This window comes from Lactuca sativa, chromosome 6 (genome assembly GCF_002870075.4).
Source record: "Lactuca sativa cultivar Salinas chromosome 6, Lsat_Salinas_v11, whole genome shotgun sequence".
Taxonomy (NCBI): domain Eukaryota; kingdom Viridiplantae; phylum Streptophyta; class Magnoliopsida; order Asterales; family Asteraceae; genus Lactuca; species Lactuca sativa.
The window spans coordinates 205,714,095-205,720,921 of NC_056628.2; the positions used below are offsets into that span (position 1 = coordinate 205,714,095).

Genomic DNA, 6,827 nt, shown 5'->3' on the forward strand with positions numbered 1-6,827 from the left:
TAGGGGTATTGACTCGACGACTTGGTAGAACAACTCAGCGAGTCAATTCAACTGGAGCTTGACTTTGACCAAGTTTGACCAGGGTTGACTTTTGGATTATTATGGTCTAAATGTTGTTTTGGGTATTGAGTTTGGGAAGCCGCAGGGTCAGTAGTTCAGAAGTGTCGGTTAGCAGTCAGAAGTGTTCAGCGAATCTTCAGCAGTGTGAGGTGAGTCTCCTCACTATTTGTATGGGTCTACGGCCACAATAGCGGCCCATTTAGTTTATGTATAGTAGGAAGACCTAGGGGTTAGCCCTAGGCAGTGTGCATGAAAGACCAGGAGGAGGCTCCTAGCACACAGTATGCTATTATGAATGGTAGGAAGACCCGGGGGGTTAGCCCTAGGCATTATGTATGAAAGACCAAGAGGTGGCTCATGGCACACTGTATTTGTTTATGTATGGTAGGAAGACCCAGGGGTTAGCCCTAGGCAGTATGTATGAAAGACCAGGAGATGGCTCCTGGCACACTGTATGTTGTTATGTATGAAAGACCAGGAGGTGGCTCCTGGCACACCGTATGCTGAGTAGCCTAGTAGAGTGGTAAGTATAGATGTCTTTGTGATGCTTGCATGGAAGACCAGGGGTGGCCCTTGGCACTTGTCTATAAGACCTAGGGAGTGGCCCCAGGCTTGACAAGGAAGACCATGTGCGGCCCATGGCATAGCAGCAAGTCTATGTTTGGCACATAGCACCTTACTTGATTATGGATATGTTTGTTATGTATGGATCATGGTTACGTATGGCATGTATGGATCAGTTGATATGTATGGTATGTGGTATCTGGGGAACTCACTAAGCTTCGTGCTTATGGTTTTCAGATATTTGTTTCAGGTATTAATGTTTTTCCAAGGAAGGAGCTCGGGGCGATCGCAACGCATCACACCATGTTTTCTGCACTAGGTGATCTTTGGGATTTAAAACTCTGATAAATGTCTAATTGAGAATGTTATTAAATGATTGAGAAAAATTTATTTAGCGGTTTTTAATTAATTAAAACGAAATTTTTGGTCTTGAATTTTGGGATGTTACACATTTTTTGGCAAGATAAGCTCCTCCTTGTGGCACTTCTGGGCTTATAAGCCCTTGTAAGTCTCAAAGATCCCACCTTTCTCTTCTAATCTTGTTAGATCTAGGTTATGGTTACCTTCGTCGCATGGATCTTGGATTATCATGCATGAGGTCATAAAGTTGGCAAGTTTATGGACCATTGATTCATTTGCTATGCTAGAACCCTTGGATCTGGATTTTGTTGCAAGTTAAGGTCCTTCAAGTCAAGGAAGACCCTCTAGATTGTCCCATGTTAAGGCTTAATGGATTAGTAGCTTAATGCTCATTTTTTGTCAGATTTGGACTCAGGACGTGAGAACGTATTCGAGGAAGCTTCTGGGCTAAATTCGTGACCTTACGACATGAGTATAAGGTGCCCATGACGTGAGAACCTCGTGTGCAAGTTTTGGACTCTTTGAATGTTGGCTAGTTTCATCTTGGACTTATCCTTTGGTTTGGGCTCATAATGGACTAAGGATTTTACAGTAATGGACTTCTGGTTGGGCTTGCCTTTCTAGGCTTGCCCTAATGGGCCTTGGATGGTGAATTGGGCCTTAGTGGGCCCAATGGTGTTGGGCCTTGTTTGGGCCCAATGGGATTGGGCCAATTGTGGGCTTGGTTAGTTGGACCATTTATAGGAGTAGTACTTGGTGGTTTTGTCATGGGAAACTATTAAGGAATGGTTTGGTTGTTGGTTCAGTTCGTGGAAGCCGGTCCGTAGCAGCTACAACAATTGTGGGATTTATCTGTTGTTCAAGGTGAGTTGTCCTCACTATACTAAAATGGTCGAAGGCACCAATGTCGGCCCTTTTCGGATTTGTATCCGGGTTTATTGCATGTTGATATGCTTAGTGACCTGTTAGGTCAGTATCCAGGTATATAGGATGATGTTGTGTTGGTGACCTATTAGGTCGGTATCCTAGTATATAGAATGACGATATGATTAATGATTTGTTAGATCAGTCTGACTGTTTATATATGCTAGCACTTGATATTATGTGTTGATTGTGTGATTGGGGATGGGTTGAGGCGGGCTTGCTTTGTGCTGAAGGTCAACAAACCCAAGGCGGACTGAATAGACTGCAGACCCGGTAAGGGCGTACTAGTCAGACCGGAGGCCCGACGAGCGGTTCGGATAGGCTGAAGGCCCGCGAGGCGGTCCATACATGTTGATGGCTCGGAGAGCGGTCCAGATAGGCTGATGGCCCTACGAGGCGGTCCAGTCAGGTTGATGGCTCAGTATGCATGTTGTTTGTTTGCTATGATATGGTTATGTTTGTATGGCGTTGGTATTTTGGAGGAACTCACTAAGCTTCGGGCTTACATTTTTGGATTTTGTTTCGGGTACTTCAGATGATCGCGGGAAGGCGAAGGCGTGATCGTGCACCTCCTCACATTTTATGATTTTGATTTCTAGGATACTCTAATATGAAACTATTTTAAAAACATTTTGTAATAAATAATTGTTTTTGAATGCTTGAAAAAGTTTTAAATTTTCATGAATTTTATGGACGTTACACAAAAGTTTTTTTTGAATCATAAATATTTTGAATCATCACATTTTGGATCATATTATGTTCAACATTTTTTTTAAATTAGTATTTCTTAAAGTTAAAAATAAATAATTCAAAAACTTATTTTTGAAAAATTCTTTTTACAAAGTCACTAGTATATCTCCATCTTTTATTTTTTTCAATCCTGCAACAAAGATTTGTCCACGTAGTCCTCACTTATTCTTGAGTCCTCAATCGATCCAGTTATATATATATATATATATATATATATATATATATATATATATATATATATATATATATATATATATATATATATATATATATATATATATCCTAAATAAGTTTTCAAAATATCAAATTTGCCCAAATCTTAACTTTTAACATTTTGTAATCATTATTTATTATTTAAAATCATTTTATATGTACAAAAAAATAGATTTACCATTATACCCTTCGACATAATGACGTTAATGAGGCCTAGAAACACAATAGACGCACTTCACAGAAGGAGAATCCTCCATTGTTGCACTCTCCAAGTTGTAAGATACCTTGAATTAACATTGATTTCATCACTAGCGTCCACCGGATAATATGCGATTGATTTTGTCTCCAATATTTGTTGCATGGTGTGTGTGTGTGTGTGTGAAATCCTCCTTTGGGTTCTATTACATCCGTTCAGTTGGCGAGAACGAATAAATTAAAGACTATAAATGTACGATTATCTTCACCTCTCTATCTTTGATTGTGTTTTGTTGCATTGATTGGTAGTACAAGAGATTCGACTCTTGGATTATGAGTTATTTTAGTTTTGATTGTAATTTTTTCCGTTGTGTTTGTGCCTTCGTGGCCAAAAGATTTTCATAACCCAACAAGGCATGACATAGGCTATGTCATATTGACACGGGTTGTGTCCGATGTTTTGTGAGAAGTATGTGGTCGTCCTTAAAATATTCATAACTTTTTTATACGAACTCGAAATCACACATCATTTTAACCTACAAGTATACGAGTAAGTTATAAGATAAGTAAGATTATGAAACGAAAAAATATCATATTTAAGATTAAGATCTTAATAAGTGACTTAATGGATTACTTAATATGATTTTGATACACCTTTTGATGCTCTTAGGTGATAATTGAGTTCCTAAAGTATTGTTGAAGGAGAAGGGATGTATCGAAAGTATAGCTCTTGGACTAATCTCCCCATTTTATGATATATTTTTATTTGTGAATCCTTATATCCAATATGATATGTAAATACATTCTTTGATTACTATATGTACAACGTGTGCTTTTCTTTTCTTGATGTTTGCAAGAAAAGGGACGTATGGGAAGTCTAGTGATATTGTCATATTTATACATATTTTTAGGCAATATTTAAGTACATTTTTATATACATTTTGGTCATTTGCATAGAATAATGATACTTATAAGGTTATATGATATTTTGCAGCCAAAATAGAAGACATTTTGAAGAAAGGGACTAAAAGCGTTAAAGGATGGAACTTTGGAGGTTGAAGGCTTGAAAGACAAGAGAAACACCCAAAAAAGACGTGCTCATGACGTGAACAGTTGATGGTTCACGACGTGAGTGGAAAGAATCAGAAGATAAGCATCCGGGTGAAGGAATCCTTGACGATCACGATTACTCCAAGTTCACGACATGAGTTTTAAATTCTCACGACGTGAACGGTGGTTTTCCAGAAAAATATATATATATCCTTCTCCATTACGATTTGGAACAACTTTTGCTGGCTAGGAGGATTCCTGGAGACGAAATTCAGAGGAAAAGAAGCTCTGGAAGTTGGTTTTAACACCAAGGAAGAAAGAGTTCATAATTTGTCTTATAGATTGGTACATTTAAATATGTTTTTGCTTGTAGAATTCGTTTGTTTAGCTGTTAATATGTCCAGCTAAATCTAGCTGCTTCTGTTAGCTAGATGAATTTGGAACTCATGGTTTCAATGCATTAGACTTAACTTTACTTGTTGGTGATATGTTTGTGTTGATTGATTTTACCTAGCATGCTTAATTTAGTTATTTGATTGCTTTGAATTCTTGTTCTGTGTAGTTAGTGAACACAATTCTGCATGAACTTGAATACCTAATAATATAGTGAACACTAGTTATTGGAGCTAAGATCAAACCAATCTTAGATTAGTAATTGAATAATTAAGTTAAGTTGTGTTAGAGAACTCATATTATGACTGTAATTGTGTTTTGATTAATTAATCTTTCATGGCTCCAATCTTATCTAATAATTGATTTTGTGTTAACTATTTTATGAACATAAATAGATTTACATGAATTGATTAATAATTAGTAGATTTAGAACTAAATTGCTAATACATTCTTAATTGGTCACCAACAGTAATAGTTATAGCTAATGTATAACCATTGAGTGAAAGTGGATTCAAACTAACAGAAGTATTTTGTTTATTGATTGAGTTTTTGTTAAAGAATTAAGTTCATCTAAACTTGCAAAATTAGATAAAAACCCTTTTAGCTTGTTAATAATTAGATTAATTTAGTAGTAAATAAAGTAATTAATACACCGTTCCTTGTGATCGACACCCAACTTACCTAAGCTATATGGTAATCTGACTATGTACACTGCCTATAAGTGCATAGTTAGTCTAAGTTTGTTAGGATTATAAATATTAAAATTAGTGGGTACTTCCGTGCACATCAAGTTTTTGGCGCCGTTGCCGGGGAACGGATTAGTTTATTATTTGTTTATTTTCTTTAGATTAATCGATCCTTTTTGCGGGATAAAACCTGCAAAAAGTTAATTTCCCAACAAAGTTTTTTAGCATAAGTTTTTGTTTTTATTTTTTCTGTTTGTCCAGTTTTCATGACGTGAATATAGTAGTTATCAGTTTATTCATTTAGTAGATGTTTTCGATAAATTCTAGGAAAGTTTGATTTTTCTTCTGATTACAGAACTCACGATGTGAGTTTATAAGACTCACGACGTGAGAACTGTGATTTTTAGCTTTCTTTAGTTTTTAGATTATTTATCTTTTTAGTTCGTTTTTACGTTGTCTTTATAGATTGTTTGCAGGAGTTCATGACCATAGGCTCAAACACACCTTTGGTGCCACCAATTGAAGATCCGGAGTCAGCCCTTCACAAAAACAAGAATAAGAACGTGAAGGAAGATCACACGCCGAAGAAGACGCCATTGCAAGAACTTAAATCAGCCTTTTCAAGGAAGTCGGGGAAGAAGATAGGAGAGTCAAGTTCAACCCCAAAGGATAAAAGCAAAGTTGAAGAATTTGGTCCAGTTTCTAACCCACATGAATCAGAATACAAGTCAGACCCAGAATTTGAAATATTCGCGAGTGAGCCCAAAGACGAGCAAGAGAACGAAATGGCAGACATTGAGGAGATGTCCATGGGAGCTTACAAGAAGCGGATCCGAGAAGATATGGGTCCCGGTTTAGTCCAACCCGCAATCCCTGCCACTGCCACATTCGAGCTGAAGGGACACATCTTAACTGTGCTGAAGGATATCCCATTTATGGGAAGGATCATGAGGATGCTTTTAAGCATCTTGATGAAGTCAATGACATTGCGGATTACTTCAATGTCCCAAATGTCAATAGAAACACCGTCTTGCTTAGGATTCTTCCCATTACTTTTAAGGGAGCTGCTAAAGAGTGGTTAAAATCACTTCCACCGGGTACGATCACCACTTGGGCTCAATTGCGTGAGCATTTTCTTGACCAATTTTGCCCACCATCCAAGATAGCTAAACTCAAGAAGTCAATAGCCAACTTTGAACAACAGCCGGGGGAGTCATTATACAAAGCATGGGAGCGTTACAAAGGCTTGCTCAGAAATTGCCCTCAGCATGATCTTAATGTCCAACAAGAGATGTCAATCTTCTATGATGGGGTCAACGTTATGACAAGGCAACTCCTTGATTATCAAGGACCTTTAACAAAGAAAAATTCAAGGGAGGTCAAGGAGTTGACTGAAGAATTCGCGAAGCACTCTCATGAGTACCACAACCCTAGGCAAGATGGAATCAAAGGCGGTGGAGGGGCCCAAACTGAAGAAATAGCAGCTATGATGGCTATGCTAAATAATATGGATCGGAGGCTAACCCAAATGGACCAATCAATTAATGCTATAAGAGTTGGTTGCGAGCAGTGTAATGGTCCACACTTGACCAAGGACTGCAATTTAGATGAGTTTGGGAATAGAAAAGCTCA

General features: G+C 37.6%; 1 non-coding gene across 1 annotated transcript; it reads right to left on the bottom strand.

Annotated features, from left to right (window-relative positions):
• Positions 1-6,363: 6,363 nt before the first annotated feature.
• LOC111914223 (small nucleolar RNA R71) lies at positions 6,364-6,470 on the bottom strand. The gene has a single exon (XR_002857725.1). It is a non-coding gene; the product is annotated as a small nucleolar RNA R71 (small nucleolar RNA).
• Between the last annotated feature and the right edge of the window lie 357 nt (positions 6,471-6,827).